Genomic DNA, 19,466 nt, shown 5'->3' on the forward strand with positions numbered 1-19,466 from the left:
TTATAAATAACTATTTCATTAACTACTAAATATGATGACATCCCTAGTTAGCACAATTAAAACACTTAGCAAAAACAAAATAAGCTTCTTTATTCTAGTATAGAAATATCAAGGCAACAACAAACAGAAACAGAAAGCGTGTTTGTGAGAAAAAGTGTGTGCGGAAAAGGGGAGTTTAATTGGGTTTTGAGGCCAAGTAATAACCACTTAAGTTTGCAAACAAGCTCCTGGTAGTTTGATAAATGTGCTTAATTTAAAAATAACCTTGTTACTCCGATTAAAGCGTAGAAAAGCAGGGAGATTCGGAGCCTATTTACAGTTATTAAGCAGCCGATGAGGGCGACAAAATGAAGCCTGTCCAGATATTCACTACAATTCATCAATTACTCAAATGCGCAGAAACCTTCGGAGGGATCCGGCACATTTCCCTGAGAGCCTGAACACACCGGAGGGCCGAGCGGGATATTAGCTGATCCGTCTTACAGAAAACCTAAGCACAGATTCATGCAAATGAAGCATGCGAGTGTTTGCTCTCCTCACTGACCTGTCCAGAGGGGAATATCCATGAACTGAGAGGCTTTATGAAGAAGGTCTCTGTGCTTCACACACACCGTTCCTGATCCTGAAACACACACACACACACACACACACAACAGGGATACATCATGAGCTTTAAACCACATGCACTTAATTATTATCTGCACTCAAAAATTGTTTTTAAGACTCTTCTGCTCATCAAGGCTGCATTTAGTTGTGCAAAAACACAGTAAAAACAGCAAAATTGTGAAATAATATTATAAATCAAAATAACCACTTTCTATTTTCATATGTTGTAAAATGTGATTTATTCTTGTGATGTAAAGTTGAATTTTTCAGCATCATAACTCCAGTCTTCAGTGTCACATGATCCTTCAAATGCATCTCTACTAAAGCTATTTTAATGCCTGACCAACGCTAAACACACACAAAAAAACAGTGTTTACATTTTATTTTTTATTTTTTTCTCAAGCGCACCTTTGCAATGCATTTCTGTGCACGAATGTTTGGTGTGACGGAGGCTGGCGTGAGGTCGTCGTGCACGTCTCATGCTCTTAACCCCTTAATGTGAGTCATTAATCTGTGTATTGCTTATTTGAGCAGCCGTCACTGCACTCCTGAACACACGAAACAAACCGAGGAAGAGGAGGAAGGGCACCGATCCGAAGCTACTTCACAATCTGACATATTCTCACTGCTAATGGAATATGTATGCATTTAACAACATTAAAAATCTCAGCAAACATCATCTTGTCAGGTGCAAAAGCCATCTTCTTGAACAAAACTAGTCTATAATAACTATAAAACACACTTCCTCTAACTGATTAAAAACGCATAATACAGAAATCATCACTTGACAATATGCCCCAGAAATGAGCTGCAGAAATGCTTCCAGCTACTTCAGAAAGTCAAACTGAGTAACTGTCTGCGGGTTATTTGAGGAGATCCAAACACACACACACACACACACACACACACAGACACAGAAGATGCACCAGGTCAGAAGTTCATCACCTTCATTGCTCTCAGATTGAATGTTAATAACATTGCATATTCATAGGATTTCAATCGTAGATGTTGTGTTGCAGTAAACAGGAGCTCTCGTGCAAGCAGAAGGAATTGTGGGAATGAGAAGGAAGTGCTCATAAAACAGACAGAGATCAGAAACATCGGAAGATGCCAATATCCCAAGTCAAACAGGTGAAAAAATATAAACAAGATGTGATGCATACTTAATTCCAATTCATTAAAATAAATAAAACAACCATGAACGATCAAATAAGAATACAAAATAAAAAAAAATATATAAAAACAAAATAATGAAGTCTCCGTGATCACAGTGCATGTGTGAACTACACAGCTGACGTGTGAAACTATGAAGCCCTGCAGGGCATTATGAAGAAGTGTTTCATCGATGAGAATCATATTACTGTGATGAAGGACAGATTCACGGCTGGACCGCATCGATCCTGTCTACGACTGGGTCCACACACACACACACACACACACACAGTGTTAATGAATCAGCTGCTGCTCGGTCAGCGTGTGTGTAAGACAATGTCGACTCATACTGACACCAGAACAATCCTCTGTCTGATCCAGGACTGTTAATACAAAACTTTCTGGCATTACACACCAAACACAAGTATCACAGCATCTATAAGTGCTGAGTCTTCACAAATAAACCCCAAACTGTTAGAAAACCTCCAGACATTATCAAATATAACAGACTTGATCCAGATTTCCAGAGGTGCTCTCTCTGTATTTCTCTCTGTCGGTACTGAAGCCCTTCACATTCACTCCTGCAGTGAACATGATTCTCACCTTAACAGAAACAGACCTCTGCCAAACAAAAATAACATCAAATCAAATCAAATAAATACATTTGTAAGCACACAGCCCAGCTACTACTACTACAGTTACTGTGGTAATCTGGTATAAAATATTTTGTTATTTATTTATTTATAGCCATAAGGCAAAAAAAAGCATACATGATAAAAATAAATATATACAATTAAATTAATGAATGTAATTCTCTCACATACTGATTTTCTTAAATATTAAATTAAAGAAAAAACTGATAAATCAATCAAATCAAATCAATTTTTTTTTTTTGAGAGAATTGAGAAAATCTGACTGAAAATGTCAATGCCAAAATTGTGTAATAAAATACAATTATTATCTTACATTCAACATTTAACATTGTCTTAAATATATGAACAAACTAATATGATATACAAAATAAACACACATGCATACAAAAAACATACATAATGCAAGTATTTGTTATTACTTATATTTCATTATCATTATTAATTATTACTTATATTTCATTTTAAATATATTTAAGGTAAAAAAAATAATAATAATATGATATGAATATGACATATGATAATATGATATATAAATATACCATATGAATATGAAATATATAAAAATACATATGCATAATTACATCAAAAGTGTCAATGCAAAAAATGCACAAATGACAAAATAAAATAATTATCATATACATGTTGAGTTTAATGAATATATTAATTAGATTTTTTTCTGAATATGACCTGGACATTTTCGCGGCATCTTCCACGAGTTGTCCCCATTTTTGTGGCATGTTATTATTGAGAGAAACAGATCTCTTAATGAAGGGTGTTTTCAGAGCTGTCCATTCTTTAATTAATTACAACTGCTTAGATATCAATTTAACACACACACAGACATAATCGAATTACTGCTGGTACTTCTGGATTATGGGACACACACACACACACACACACACAGGGAAAGAGAGATGATGACACTTAAATGAGTCCTAAAGCAGAGCGTGCACGGGGCGAGTGTGAACGCGTTTCTCTCTCACGCACGCGCGGACGCGCACGCACGCACGTCAGTGCGGCCGGGCTGTTCTCAGCAGTTTAGTAAAAAGAGTCGTGTTTCCCCTCAAGAGCCGCTTCCAAAAACAGCGTTTATGTCCTCATCAGCCGGTCGTGCTGCGGGAGCCGTTGAGCTGCAGGTAACTGAAGATAAATAAAGAGTATTCACCTCTGCAAGCCACACACTCACGAGACAGACGGAGGACTGCAGCGCCATCTACTGACAAAACCTGCGTCACATCCCTCATCCGCACGCACTGGAATTAACTTACAACAGCACTCCATTGTTCTGAGACACTACCATAATAGAAGCACTATCTTATTTTATATTGTGTCTGTCAGTCAGTTGTAAAGTCATCTTTTTCTCAAAATACATTAGAATGGCATCCATTCAGCACCATTCAAAAGTCTGGGGTCTGTATTCATTGATTGATTGATTGTAAGAAATTAATACTTTTATTTGACATGCATGATTTGAATTGCTAAAAAAATGACAGGAAAGATATTTATAATGTCACAAAAGATTTCTATTTCATGTAAATGTTTCTGTTTTGAACTTTCTATTTGAAGAATACTGAAAAATAATAAGCAGAACAATTAAAAAACTCAAATAAAACAAGAAAGCACAATCATGATAAATGCATCTATTATTATTTAAACATAAAAATTAAAACACAAATGTAAATGGCAATCATAAATTAAGAATTAAGAATTTAAAATAAAACAAACATAAAAAAATACAATTTAAATAAAAGCTTATAACTAAAAATACAACAAATAAATGAGCATTATGGTGATGGTGTTATAAAAGATTTCTAGTCAAAATAAAATTTTGTTCCATTGAAAATTATACTTAGCAAAATAAAAAGTAGTTTACAGTTTCCACAAAAAAAGAAAAGAAATATGAGGCAGCACAACAATATTCAACTTTCTAGTCAAAACAAAATGTTGTTCCATTGAAAATTATACTTAGCAAAAAAAAAAAAAAAGTAGTTCACAGTTCCACAAAAAAAGAAAAAAAAGAAATATGAGGCAGCACAACAATATTCAACACTGATAATAATCCGAAATGTTTATTGAGCAACAAATCAGCGTATTAGAATAATTTCTGAAGGATCACGTAACAACGATGAGTTGAGTAATGATGAAGAAAAATCAGCTTTGATCACAGAAATAAATTAGAATTGAACATGCATCCAAACAGAAAATATTTAGGTGAAATTTTAATAATATTTCACAATATTAGTGATTTTACCATGTTAGTTCTCTGTTGTGCAGGCTGTGGTTGCGCAGTTTCTCCAGCAGATGGCTTCACTATGATACAGATCGAGCTTGTCCTGTTTCCCTACATGAGTGTGTCCTGAAATAACCCCAGAACTCATCCTACACCAGATATTGTCAGGACATACCATGGTATTGAAAGATTAGCATATTCATATTAGCATATTCCTGCAGCATGAGGCCAGAGATGCTTTCAAACATCACAGTGGGGCTTGATGCTTGATAACATGATGATATGACCAAGCAACTCATGCTACACAACATTTCTATAACATTAAATGGAGCTACAGTACATGACACCAAAAAAAAAATAATTAAAAAAATAAAACAATAATAATTTTTTTACAGTGAAACACTGATCTATATGACATATACTGTAGTATAAAGAACATATCTTCCACCCCTAGTATGTACCAAACTCATTAATATTTACGATTCTTGACAAGATTAGCTCATAAAAGCTACAGTAATACACACAGATCATCCAATCACAACAGAGCTCATTTACATATTCAAAACAAACCATAGCATATGAGTCCTTTAGCTCTCTAAATCAGTGAAAACTAAAAGACAGAGAGCGTTGCTGATGCTCACGTGTACAAACTCACACACAGCATCTCTCTGAGTCGCGAGAGTAATTATTCATGTTTAATGAGAGCTTGTTCTATAAAAAGAAAGCGCTGTGTGTCTGCGTTTAATGACTGCTGTGAAACATTAGAGCACTTGCATTCTGTGTTTGCCATTTCTGTCTGCTTATGTGACAATGAAACAAAACAAAAAAAATAAACCAACAAGACGTTTTAACTTCAAACTATCACTTTCGACTAAAATAAGAGTTCATAATCCGTAATAACGGAAATAATAATCTCCGGTTGTCTCTTACATCAAAATCCACCCACAGACTGGTTTGTGTTGGCTTGTAAACGCTGTTTAACTGATGGACTGGAGAGGTGTGGATGGATTACTTGTGTAATATTTAATAATATATATAATAATGTTTTATCAGCTGTTTGGACTCTCTTCCTGACGGCACCCATTCACTGCAAAGGGTCCATTGCTGAACAAGTGATTTGTTGTTGTTTGTTTGTTTTGGTTCAGAACCAAATCAGCGTCAGATATATTCTATCTTCTGAAATAAAGTTTCTACAATGAAAAAGCTCAACAAAATTTACATCATCACAAAACTAAACAATTAATCTAAATACTTTTTGAAGCAATTGCACAGAAATGCTCCTCATTTTAAACATTATTTGTAAGCAGACACACAGATGTAGAGTATATCATGTAGAAAAGTAACTTCTGTCAGATAATGAGTGGGTTTCAAATACTTAGCCAAATAAGTTTGCCTGATGTTTTACAAAACACCTCCGTGAATGTGCCTGCACTTTAATTAGAGAACAAAATCAAATTAAACTGCTCCTCTATCCCGGTTGACAGTTACACAACATTCTGGGTTCAACACAAGTTAAACTATCAACAGAATGTGTTTATGATGTACATATAGGGCTCTATCCATTTCATTTCTTCCCATATCAATATTATTTATTTCCAAATTCCCCTTTTTACTTTTTTGTTTGTTTGTTTGATTGTCTTAAAAATTCCAGTTCAAATCAAAATCCTTTATGCAATTTTTTAGAGCCCTATAATGTTTAATAAATCACAATTTTTCTTTTCTGTTTTTTTTTTTTGTTTTTTTTTTCAAATTCTCTAGTTTATTTATTTATTTATTTTTTCTGGATTGCATTTTAATGGTTCAATTAAACAGCAACTAGTCCACATATCTTTATTAGACGACATGTACAGCATTTTTTATTTATTCAGATCAAAGAAAAAACACCTGTAATGCAGCAATTTAGACTCTTTACAAATCTAGTAAATGGATTTTTGGTTGCACTTTATTTTATAGTACGTCTACTTACATGTACTTATAGTGTACTTACAGTGTATTTATCTAGGGAAGTTCTGGTAATGCAAGATAACTACATGGGGTAGGGTTAGGTTTAGGGGTAAGTTCAGGGTTAGTACCTAGTTATTACACAGTTATTGTAATTACTATAATAAGTACATAGTATGTACATGGGAAACAGGATTGTAAAATAAAGTGCTACCGGGTTTTTAATGAATTACTAATGTAAATGCACCACATTAATGCTTTTAAACGCTTCACAACATTGCCACATTGTAAGTGCATCACTGCAAATATGAAAGCTATTTTTCCAAAATTGTGTGAACATAAATCTGCTCTTGAACCCTGAACATCCCTTTAGGAATGTCACTTAAGCTCCTCCCCCTAGACATTGTCATAGTGACGGGAGGTGGTTGGCATGGTGACAGCAATCGCAACAGTTATAAATATGTACAAGTATGTGTGCAGGAGTCATACGAGCATCTGTGGGTTCTGACGGTGAACTCATTAATTATTCAGTAGATAAACGCCACATGATAAGCTTCTATATCTGAACTCATTAACAAACACAGACGTACATGGATACGGCTCATGTGTGTGTGTGTGTGTGTGTGAGGGCATTCACGGGTGTATAAAATTTCTGTAATGTGTGTGTGTATGTCATACACGTGTTATTGTGAGTGCGTATCCTTGTCAGATTCAGATTTGGATGTTGCGGCGCAATCGATGCGAGATGACCCCGTGACCCGCGCAGGAAGGAAGCGGGCGATGCAATCTGCCACCCACGGCTCTCACACACACACACACACACACATCTCTCAGTCTCCCTCCAAACATCTCGCTAATGAGATGAATTAGTTGAATCCAACAGATGTGTGCGGTACAAACGAACACTCTCCATCTGTCAGTCATAACACACACACACACACACACACACACACACACACACACACACACACACACACACACACACACACACACACACACACACACACACACACACACACACACACACACACACACACACACACACACACACAAACACACACACTACAAGTGATACACAACATGATTGATGGTCATTCCTGCTACGGAGTGAATGCTCATGTTTTCATCATATATGGCTTTATATATTATATGTTGGGAAAAATATCAAAACTATATTTTTATGAAAGCATGTTAAATTTTTGATTAATTCATTAACTGTATTTTAACGATTTAATACATAAATTCAAATTGCAAAAATAATTAAAAGTTCTATTTTCCATTAATCCTTTAATACATTTAATTCACATCTACATTAATAACAAAAAAATTTATATGAATACCCACATTTCTGCCACAATATCATGGTGCAGTTAGTGTTACTACAGTAAACCTAAGGTAAATTATGGCGATTTGTAGACTGAAAAGCCTTCTGACTGTAGCGTTGTAAACGTATATCAATTTATCGCCCAGCCATATAGGGCATTTTTTTTATTTTTTACTTTATATGCTTTTGTATAAATATTTTCCCCCTTAATTTTATTTTTTACTTCTTACTTTCTATAGAGACTTGTATGTATGTATGTATGTATGTGTATATATATATATATATATATATATATATATATATATATATATACACACACACACACACACACACACTATGAATAAACAAGTGTTTACTTTTCTTATGTCTTAAATCATTAAAATAATTACATAATTTATATAAGTGTTAGATTATTAATTATGCATTTAAATATTAAATACATGTACAGGTGCAATTTTGAGATGACCAGCTATAGTAGGACATGAGTAACAGAATTATGAAATGAAACTTAAATTGCTTTTTAGTGAAACGTTTCACTAATGAAAAACAAGAAATAAAAAAAAAACCTCATTTTTGAACACAACCAGCTGCCAAACAAGTTAATTTAAGCGTCCAAACTGGATTCAAAAAACAGATGCAAACGAGGTTAATGTGTAATCCGGTTTGACAGAAGGAACAGAGTGATACTGCTGAATGAAATGAGAACATGCCGGTACTGAATCGCTGACTGTGTGTTCATGTCCCCACTGAGTCAGAGCATTTGACAACATTATACTGTCAATGAATAGAGGTCGACGGGGGGCAGAAAGCTTTCAGAAAAACCCCTCAGATGCCCAGCAGGAGATAAACACACTCATATACACATGCTCATAGAGTGACTGAGACCCAACACACAGTCAGACGAGTCCGTGAACAGCAGGTCTTCATTACTGCAGCGTGAAAACAGCAATGAGAGTGCATCATGAAGAAAAGAGAAATTTCGGGTGGGAGAGAGACTTTTGTCATCATTTACTCATCCCTTATGTCGTTTCAGAACTGTATGACTTTCCATGCAATAACAATGGTGAATGGAGCTTCAAAAAGGATGGGGAAGCATCATAAAAGTATGGAGCATAAAGTTTATATGACTTGTGACCCTTTTGCGTTTTCACATATACACTGAAAAATACAATGCGTATGAAGTGTCAGCATTTAAATGTATGCTTCAGAAACACTTTCATTTATATTAAGTACGGACTTAAAGAAAACAAAGCATGTTAACATAAAAATATTAATGTAAATGTAATGTAAAGGCTCAAACCCAGTCAAGAACACAGAATGATATGAGAAAATAAAAGAGAGATGAAATGCAGGCTGTACAGATGGAGGAGCTGACGGGAGGAGTGATCTGGCCAGCCTTTAGTATTTATAAATAAATCACTCAAATTCCCACCAACACGTCTGATCACGACCAGATCTGACTGTCAACACCTCTCCATGTTGTCTGTTACACACACATATGGCCTGACAATCTGCCACTGCAAACATGAGCGTGTGTTTCTGCATGTCTCGGACTACTGTCAACTTCCAGTCTGTAAACACAGCCAACACACCATGACAGAGAGAGAGAGAGAGAGAGAGAGAGAGCGAGAGAGAGAAAGAGAGAGAGAGACAGACAGGACAATAAAATAACAGACTAATAGATTTATATCGATAAACAGACAGGTAGAGAGAAAGACTAAACAAACAGTAAACCGTTAGATAAAATTACAGACTGATATAAATACAGACTGAAGTTTACATATAATGACAGACCGATAAAACTACAGACCAAAGGACAGATCAAAACAGATTGAATGACATGCAAAATAAGACACCGATACACCGAACTACAGGGTGACCAAGAGATAGAATGTCAGGCCGATAGAACTACAGACCGTACAATAGAAAAAAATGTCCAGATCTATAGATAGATAATTCCAACCCCAAAAAAGTATAAAACAGACTAAAGGCCAGATCTATAGAATGACAGACTGAAAGGCAGACCAAACAACAGATAGAATAACAGACCAAAAGAACTACAGACCGAACAACAGATAGAATAACAGACCAAAAGAACTACAGACCGAACAACAGATAGAATAACAGACGAAAGAACTACAGACTGAACAACAGATAAAATGACAGGCCGAAAGAACTACAGACGAACAACAGATAGAAAAACAGACGAAAGAACTACAGACGAAAGAACTACAGACGAACAACAGATAGAATGACAGGCCGAAAGAACTACAGACGAACAACAGATAGAAAAACAGACGAAAGAACTACAGACGAACAACAGATAGAATGACAGGCCGAAAGAACTACAGACGAACAACAGATAGAATGACAGGCCGAAAGAACTGCAGACGAACAACAGATAGAAAAACAGACAGAAAGAACTACACACAAACAACAGACAGAATAACAGACCAAAATCACTACAGATGAACAACAGATAGAATAACAGACAGAAAGAACTACAGACAAACAACAAATATAATAACAGACCAAACAACAGATAGAAAAACAGACAGAAAGAACTACAGACAAACAACAGATAGAATAACAGACCGAAAGAACTACAGACGAACAACAGATAGAATTACCGACCGAAAGAACTACAGACGAACAACAGATATAATAACAGACCGAAAGAACTACAGACTAAACAATAGACATAATAACAGACTCAGAATTAGACGGAACAATAGATAGAAAAAGAAAAGAAGTGAAAGAAAGTGAAGTGACATTCAGCCAAGTATGGTGACCCATACTCAGAATTTGTGCTCTGCATTTAACCCATCCGAAATGCACACACACAGAGCAGTGAACACACACACACACTGTGAGCACACACCCGGAGCAGTGGGCAGCCATTTATGCTGCGGCGCCCGGGGAGCAGTTGGGGGTTCAATGCCTTGCTCAAGGGCACCTAAGTCGTGGTTTTGAAGGTGGAGAGAGAGCTGTTCATGCACTACCCCCACCCACAATTCCGTCAGGCCCGAGACTAGAACTCACAACCCTTCGATTGGGAGTCCAACCCTCTAACCATTAGGCCACGACTTCCCCAAATAGAATAACTATTTAGAATAAATAGAATAACTTCCCCAAATGTAGAATAACAGAATAACAGAACAACAAAACTACAGACTGAATAACAGAAAAATAGAACAACAGACCAAAAATAAATAAAACAGACTGACAGAACTTCAGACCAAACAACAGATAGAATAAGAGACTGGTAGAACTACAGACTAAACAATATACAGATTAACAGACCCATAGAATTACAGACAGTACAATAGATGAACAGAACGATAGAACTACAGACTGAACAACATACAATAACAGACAGATTGAACTACAGCCAGAAAAATAGATAGAATAACAGACCAATAGAACTACAGACCAAAAATAGATAGAACAGACTGAAATAACTACAGACCAAACAATAGATAGAATAAGAGACCGTAGAAATACAGACCAAACAATAGATAGAATAACAGACAGACAGAACTACAGACTAAAAAATAGACAGAGTAACAGACCCATAGAATTACAGACGGTACAGTAGATAAACTGAACAACATAACTGCAGACTGTACAACATACAATAACAGACAGATTGAACTACAGACAGAACAATAGATACAATAACAGACCAATATAACTACAGACCAAAAATAGATAGAACAGACTGATAGACCTACAGACCAAACAAAAGATAAAACCGACTGAATGACAGACTCACAGAAAGTCAGACTGAACAAACATACCAATCAACAAACTGATAGAACAACTGACTGAATGATAGACAGGACCGACTGAACAACAGACTGAACAACAAATAGCCTGAATGACAGAGTGAACAAACAAGCTGACAGAATGACACAGTGAATGATAGAACAACAGAATTACAGACTAGGTTTGGGTGATGTCTACAAAATTGGCATCGGACGATGTCTATAGTGAAATTTTGCGATGGATGATGAGATCCAGGGGTTGGAGGGGATGGTTAAGGGGTGTGCCCAAAGCGTGAATCCATATTCAGAAAAAGATTGCTAAAGGTTTCCTGTTACATTACAGTACATAAAATTTCACTTAACATCTAAACAGAAAAAGGAGCGATGACTGAGGATGGCAAATTATTTGCAGAACTATATATTATTTAAGTTATCGTCCTTGGAGTGCACAGGCCTTTAGTCCTTTCAAAATATATTTAGTACACAGCTAAAGAATGAACGAATCAACAAGCATTTGTCATTTCTGACCAATTAAAATCCCACAAAAATGCCACTATCATATCCTACAATCCTTTGCAGTGAGATTGTTTTTCCAGTAAACGTAGAAATGAGCAGTCAGGGGTTTTTACTGCCCTTGTCTTCTTTCTCCGCCATGACCTCTAAAATATGGACGTCCGAGATCATATCACGAAAGCAATACCTGTGCCAGTAGCCTTCACACAAATTGATTCCGGCCGCCAGACGTCCAGTGTGCTTCCTGCACACTTCCCTGTCAGCACTGTATGCAGACACACAAATATGATCTGTATCTTTATGAGCTTTCCTTGGGCACATGCCATTTGGCACCTACATGTGATTAACGGCCCGTTGGAGTCACTCGGTGAGTGTGTTAACATGCTAGTCAGTAGCAGTAACTCTAAGATGCATGCGTTTTTGGTAGATTATTCATGCCCAATCAGCACGTTTCAGCTGAAAGGTTTGAAAATTATCTGTTGCAATCAAGGTTGTATCATTTATAAACTGAAAAACTACTTCCTTAACGTGATTCACATGTACACTTCACTGACATTACTTCTGCTCTTGTGAATTAGTCATTCACATATTTAGAATAATATGCAATAAATAAGAACCATTATGCATATATGCATTTGGAACCATCATGCATGCATTTCAACTAATTTGAGCCATCCTGTACCCATGCACTGGGACCAGTATTACCAATATTCCTTGCATGGAATATAAATTTTCATGCATCCACACATTCAGACTAATATAAACAGTCATTCATAAATAAATAAGGACCAATATTACCTATTTTGTATGCAAGCATTTTGGCTAATCTTGCCTGATTTGTACGCATGCATGCATTTGGACAAACAAACACTCATGCATGCATGCATGCATTTTTATTAATATGAACTATCATGCATGCATGCATTTAGACTTATGAACAGCCGTGCATTCATGCATTCAGACTAAAATAAACAGAAAGACATCCATGCATATGGACTTGTTATACCCATGCATGCAAGCTATTTGGACTAATGTGTGCTGCAAAATATTGTGACAGATCTCTTACAACTAATTTAGATGTAGAAAATTGCAACAAAAAAAAAGTGAGGTAAAAGCTAACTACGTTGTTTTTAAGTCCTTTTTCTGAACTACATGACATTCAAAAACAATTTAGCATTTGTAATGTGCCATATTTCCAAATTAAACAAGTTATTCATTATGAAGCCAAAATACTATTTTGTAATAACATGAATGGATGAATCACTCACATTAAGACCAGGAGTATGTTTTAAGAAGTTCATTAATACACTAATAAAGCCTGGTTTGTAATGAAAGTGCTTGAACATGTTGTGTGGTAGAACCCAGCCTTACAATTTTAATTAAACACTCAAAAGTATGCACTTCCATCACCACTGAAGCACATACTTTCACTGTGTAGCAGAAGTATGTGTTTTGGGATGCAGCCATGTTTGGATTGCCTTGACCTCAGTCCTCACAGCTCGCCTCTCACTGTTTCCTCAGACACCAGTGTTTGATTTAGAGCTAAACAACCATCCAGATCTCCTAAGACAGTGACAGGACCACACACATGTCTGAGACAAGAACAGCCTGTACACTTCCCTCCCTAAAAACTGACACTTACTGTCACAAAACTGTGTAGAGGCGAGTGGCGTGCGCTGCGATGACAGTTATCTTCCCCGCTACACCCACGCCATTCCCTGCGCATCACTCCAAACACGCTCTCTCTCTCTCTCTCTCTCTCTCTCTCTCTCTCTCTCTGACAAATGAAAGTAGAGTAGATTTAGCGGTGTACAGCAGCTCAAGGGGTTTAATCTCCTGTGACTGCTATAATGTACCTTTCTTTTGCATCCTGCTTTACTCTCCAAATTCTGAAGGGCTGTTTCAGCATCAACAACATCTCACAGGAGTACATCTGCGGTTTAGGCAAAGCCCAAACGTTACAACATGACAAAGCTCCATCTGTGGTTGTGTTCACAGAGAAATCGCTGACATACAACCGCTGAGGGAACTACTACACATCCATCAGAAATACTCTACTTACTGCTTTACTAGGAAACATCCATCTGGAAACACAAGAAAACCTATTTAAGGGGGAATATCAGTCATGTCATATGTCAGACAACATTTCACCCCCCCCCCCCCCCCAAAAAAAATAAAAAAGAATGAAAATAATTAAAAAAAATGTGTAGAAATGCTGTATAATTAAACTTTTTTTTTCTTTTCATTAAAATAAATAAACACACAAAGAAATAAAAGAAAATAAATATAAAATAATAATAATAATAAACTATTTTGTATAAATTCTGGAATTTAAATAACATTTTCCCATTAAAATACAGTAAAATTATAAAAAAGAATAAATTGTGTCTATAAATTATGTATAATTTTTTTTTTCTAGTATAGTAATGAGAATGATATTTTCTGCATTAAAACCAAAATACATTTCAAAATAATTGTTAGTCTTTTTTTTTTTTTTTTTTTTGAATTATATCTCGAAATATAATAAGCCAGTTATTTTGATTAAGGATTCAGGAGTTTCACCTTTAAATAACTAAAGAATTATAAAGAAACAAAATCACATTTAATAAGAATTTCCTTGAACTAAAAGCAGGGAAATTATTTTAACACTCTCTTACAGACTTAGAAACTGAGCAAGCCGACAGAAAAAACACACGTCTATCCTGAAGTTCAGCTGCAGGACAAGTTTTAGTTTGTTCAATCACACTCACATGAGCCACAGTAGTGATCAGAGACATGAGCATCAGTTCTGCGAATCACAAACTCATTATATGAGTCAGATAGAAGAGCCCCATTACATGTCTGAAACAACAAGAGCAAACTAATGAACAGCAGTAAGTGTGAATAAATGCATGATGTCCAGAGAGAGAGAGAGAGAGCTCGGAAGAGTCCAACTAATGACCACAACACACACACACACACACACACACACACACACACACACACACTCCTCCGCTGTAAATGCTCTCACAAACCTCACCATCACTCATTCTCTTTCCATTCAAAGCTCTTTACTGGCACAGTTAGCACACTATAATGCCAAAGTATTACAAAGAGTGACTAGAAACACAATGCAGAACAGAGCCGTACAGAAACTCTAGCGGTTCATCCCTACAGGAAGATGTGAAAATACTCACAGACGCACAGGATCCTGAGCGATCAGCACATGCTCCACACCACAACACACACGACTCCAGCTACGATCCGCCGGATACACTGGAGAAACACCAGCGTGAGTGATGGAGCGAGAGAGAGAGAGAGAGAGAGAGAGAGAGGATGGGAGGAGAATCACACACACACACACACACTCCTCTGACAGCAACTCTGATCCTCACACACTCCGCAGGGTTCACATCAAGTAATGTCTGCACATACAGCTGTGTGCATGACAGTGGTTATATTATTTTTATTTTTTATGATGACAAAACAAATACCGAAAATGTGGTTTTATGAACATATTTATAGATCTAAAATTTATAAATATAAATCTGAGAGGTGTGACTGAAATTTCTGTAAAAAAAAAAAAAACAACAAAAAAAAAAACTTTAAATTATAATTTTTAAATATGAATATAAAAAGTTATCCTATAATAATAATAATAATAATAATAAAATACATACACATATACACACACACAAATTCATTTGAAACATTATGTCCAAAAGATTATAGGTATAACTCAGGTTGAGTTATAAAAATCCTAAATATAGGTAGAAATCCAGAAAAATTGTATGAAAATCCAAAATATAGTTAAAAATCTATGCATAGCCATAAATCTATAAAGAATAGCAAAAATAATACTATATAGCATAATCGATAAATCCTGAAAAAAAAGTTCTACAAATTCTTAGAATTTCAATATTCAATATTCAAATATTCAATATTCATGTATTATTCATATTTATATAACAGTTTCTCCTCTAGTATTCAGTCAGTTACACGAGTTTGAGTCGTTGCTTTAATCATGTCCTCGAGCAAACCCTCCGCCTCTCTACAATAGATGAAGTAACAATTACATGAGCAATTAGCTGATGATGTGTTTAATCGTGTGAAGTACATTCACAGACGAGAGCGACAGTCACCGACTGCTGAAAGCAATCATGCACACATCTCTCTGAACACTCCCTGAAGACTTCTGACTATCAGCATCAAGTCAAACCAACCGGCAGGTCATTCTGGTTCACAACCGGACAAGACCTTCTGACTGACATGCAGTGACCAATCCCAGCGTTTGCTGCAGCATGCATGCATTACATTGATCAAGTGTTTACACATTGTTACTGTATAGTACGGATATGTGTCAGCCGCCTGGGACTCTCCTTCACACTGAGCAGATTGAAGACCAAACACCTGTGTGCGCGCACACACACACACACACACACACACACACACTCATCCCTAGTGTAACTAATTAGCAGTCTGGCACAGTGAAATCACAGGAGCCAAATAAACGGAGGGGAAGTTGTGAACGGCTCCGACGTTTAGTGTTTACATGTGAAATCCCTCAGGAGAATCGCGACTCAGTGTCATCCCGAGAACGTTTCTACAGAAAACACACGCTGATCTGAAACGAGTACGAAACACAGCTCCATCATGACCAGAAAACCATTAGAGGATGAAGAATGCTACCAACACTATGAGGAAATGACAACACCACCATATTCAAATCTATATATAGTTTGCTTTTGGTTTTATACTTCACTCAGAAACTGCTGGAAAGTTTAACAAATAACTAAAGATATGGCAAAAACATTCTGAAGTAGAAAGATTGAACTACTGGTAACACCAATAATCTGTTAAGACACTTTACATTTTTTTCTTTCACATAAAACAAAAGTTTGTAAGTTTTTTAAGAAGCATAAAGCCTGAAAAGACAATCTCTCAAACTTTCTAGACAAACTCGCACCTTGAACTGATGCATGTTTCTGCATTTGTAGTTTTAACACCACGATCTGAGCTTTACTGTGTTTCATCAGAGTGACTGCCAGAAGAAGAGTTTGTTCTGCTGTATCTGGAAGTGAGAAGCAAACTTAACATCTACAACCTTTCTGTGACCTTTCCAGATGCCCGGGATTATTGGATAACGGTTTTAAATATACATTACACTCAAGTTCCAGAAGGAGGTTTCACAGCAACATTTCTGGTTCCCCAAAGAACCTGACAGTTAACAGTTCTTAAAAGAACCATTTATTTTGTTTTTAGTATGAAAAAAAATCACCCTTTTTCCACTACAAAGAATTCAAAGCAGAACTGAAAGGTTCTATTGATGTTCCCTGGAAGGATCTTTATACCTTTATTTTAATGTGTAGGTGTGCAAACATAATTCTGTGTGTTAAATCTGCATACAAACCTTTCATGAACAAATCATGTTTTGTACTAAAATTGATTTTAAATGTATGAGAAAATATATAGGGACACCTGAAACAACATGAAAAAAAACATACTCTGGATTACTTTATATACATCATTTCATCTTTAATACACTATATACTAGATGATTAGCTAAACGAGATGCACCTGTGCCAAATTGGATGATTATCTGATCGTGCTCCTCCCGAACTTTGTTAATAAAACCACATTCTTCGAAACAAACAACAGAAGACAGAAACTCCTACAGGTTTGGAACAACTTCCAAGTTTCATTTTGGGGTAAACTATCCCCTTTAAGCGATTGAAATACTGCAGTCAGTGCTGAATATGGTTCATTATTGCTCTTTGTCTTCGTTTCTCTTCTTTTGAGAGCCGCTCTAATTATGTGTAGCTTGAAACAGAAGGAATTTCTGCATTTCTATAGATGTTTTGCCCTCAGGTCTCCACTCCAATCACGTGACTGGAAACCATGAATTATTAGTGAAGGAGACCCAATTTCTGGCCAAGCACAACTGAGCATAAAACTAATCATGTGCACAACAGACGTTTCGTGACTTGAGAAACTAGTTTAAAAGTAGCTTTCCCACCACTGAGCACTTTAAAGACGTGATGACCGAGCGAGTGAAAGCCCTCTCGGAAACATCTGCTCACGGTTTAATGTGCCGCTAATCAGGACAAGAGTCCGATCAGTCCACATCAGATCCCACACTGAGGAAGCGTCCATCTTTCCCCTCCGCACACCCATCTACTGCGGTGGCGGCGTCTTCCAGCAAATGAAATAACGAGGGGTTTCCATAGTGATGGCAGAGGAGCGGGAATCTGACTCGTGTGAAGGATGAAGCCTGTTCTCCAGGGGTCCCCGGGGAGCCCACGGCTCTACATCTTTCTCTTTCATACACTCTCCCTTCTCCTCTCTCTCTCTCTGTTGCTGGAGCAGCATGTACTTTAGTGTGTCAGGGGTACGTCTGTGCGTTCAAAGCGTCAACTCAAACTCAGAAGCGTTCGCCATCATTACTGTATCGCAGAAACCGCGAGCAAAGGTTTGGCGTGACTGCCGTCTCTTTGAATGGGTTTCTCTCTCCTGACCTCCCAGTCTGGTTTAATCGCTCCCCATCTATTTTTTATTTCACCTATATTTGTCTTTCACAAAGGCAAACGTACCTGTGAAACCTCAATGGGATTGAGAGAAAGAAAACAGGTAAAGAGCGAGCGACCAGACGGTCAGACCTTGGCCGTTCACCTGGACGAGGAAGAAACACAGTGTTGCTTGAAGGTCACTGGTCAGATAGACGGCTCACAACAGAGGTTTTACTTGCTTGTTTTGAACACACACACACACACACACACACACACACACACACACACACACACACACACACACACAATAGAGAAAAGAAAACGTCCTCTCTGGTCCACCCAGACCATTTAATGCATCTGAACTGTGAAAGATGTTTTAAAGATCTCCCACATCTCTCCTACATCATACAGAAGATCTCAAACAGAACTCAACATTTCTCAAATTTTCTGAGCTGCTCCACTTTCATTTCACAGCATTAAACTTTCATTGGATGACTTATTTAAATCCGAATAAGACATTGTAAGAGAAATATCAAAGTCAAAGTTGTCATTTCAATAAAACACAACAATTCATAAAAAAGGGATTTTTGTCCGATTTACCTGTAAAAAAAAATGTAAAATAAAACATGATTTGCTTGGGAATCAACCTGCATATGATAATTAATCAACTGTATATTTTGTTTTAAACTTGTTCATCCTTATGCTGCCTTCACGTGCTAATGGAATTTTCATAAATACGAATTTCCCAATTCCTAGTAAATTCCTTATCCTAAACTTACTTCTGGGAAATTCGGA

At 36.6% G+C, this 19,466-nt stretch overlaps 1 protein-coding gene across 6 annotated transcripts in view; it reads right to left on the reverse strand.

The window, feature by feature from the left end:
* rbfox3b (RNA binding fox-1 homolog 3b) overlaps nucleotides 1-19,466 on the reverse strand; it is a 209,978-nt gene that overhangs the window by 125,920 nt on the left and 64,592 nt on the right. Inside the window, exons 1-3 of one of the 6 annotated variants that reach the window (XM_052552218.1) lie at nucleotides 15,363-15,480; nucleotides 14,937-15,027; nucleotides 545-622 (exon numbers count right to left, since the gene is read on the reverse strand). The gene's annotated coding sequence lies outside the window, so the exon portion shown is untranslated. Of the gene's footprint in view, nucleotides 1-544; nucleotides 623-4,662; nucleotides 5,015-14,936; nucleotides 15,028-15,362; nucleotides 15,481-19,466 lie in introns of those variants that run through there. The other 5 variants (XM_052552216.1, XM_052552219.1, XM_052552222.1 and 2 more) reach the window with 5 other exon arrangements.

The sequence above is a fragment of the Carassius gibelio genome, chromosome B3 (genome assembly GCF_023724105.1).
Source record: "Carassius gibelio isolate Cgi1373 ecotype wild population from Czech Republic chromosome B3, carGib1.2-hapl.c, whole genome shotgun sequence".
NCBI lineage: Eukaryota > Metazoa > Chordata > Actinopteri > Cypriniformes > Cyprinidae > Carassius > Carassius gibelio.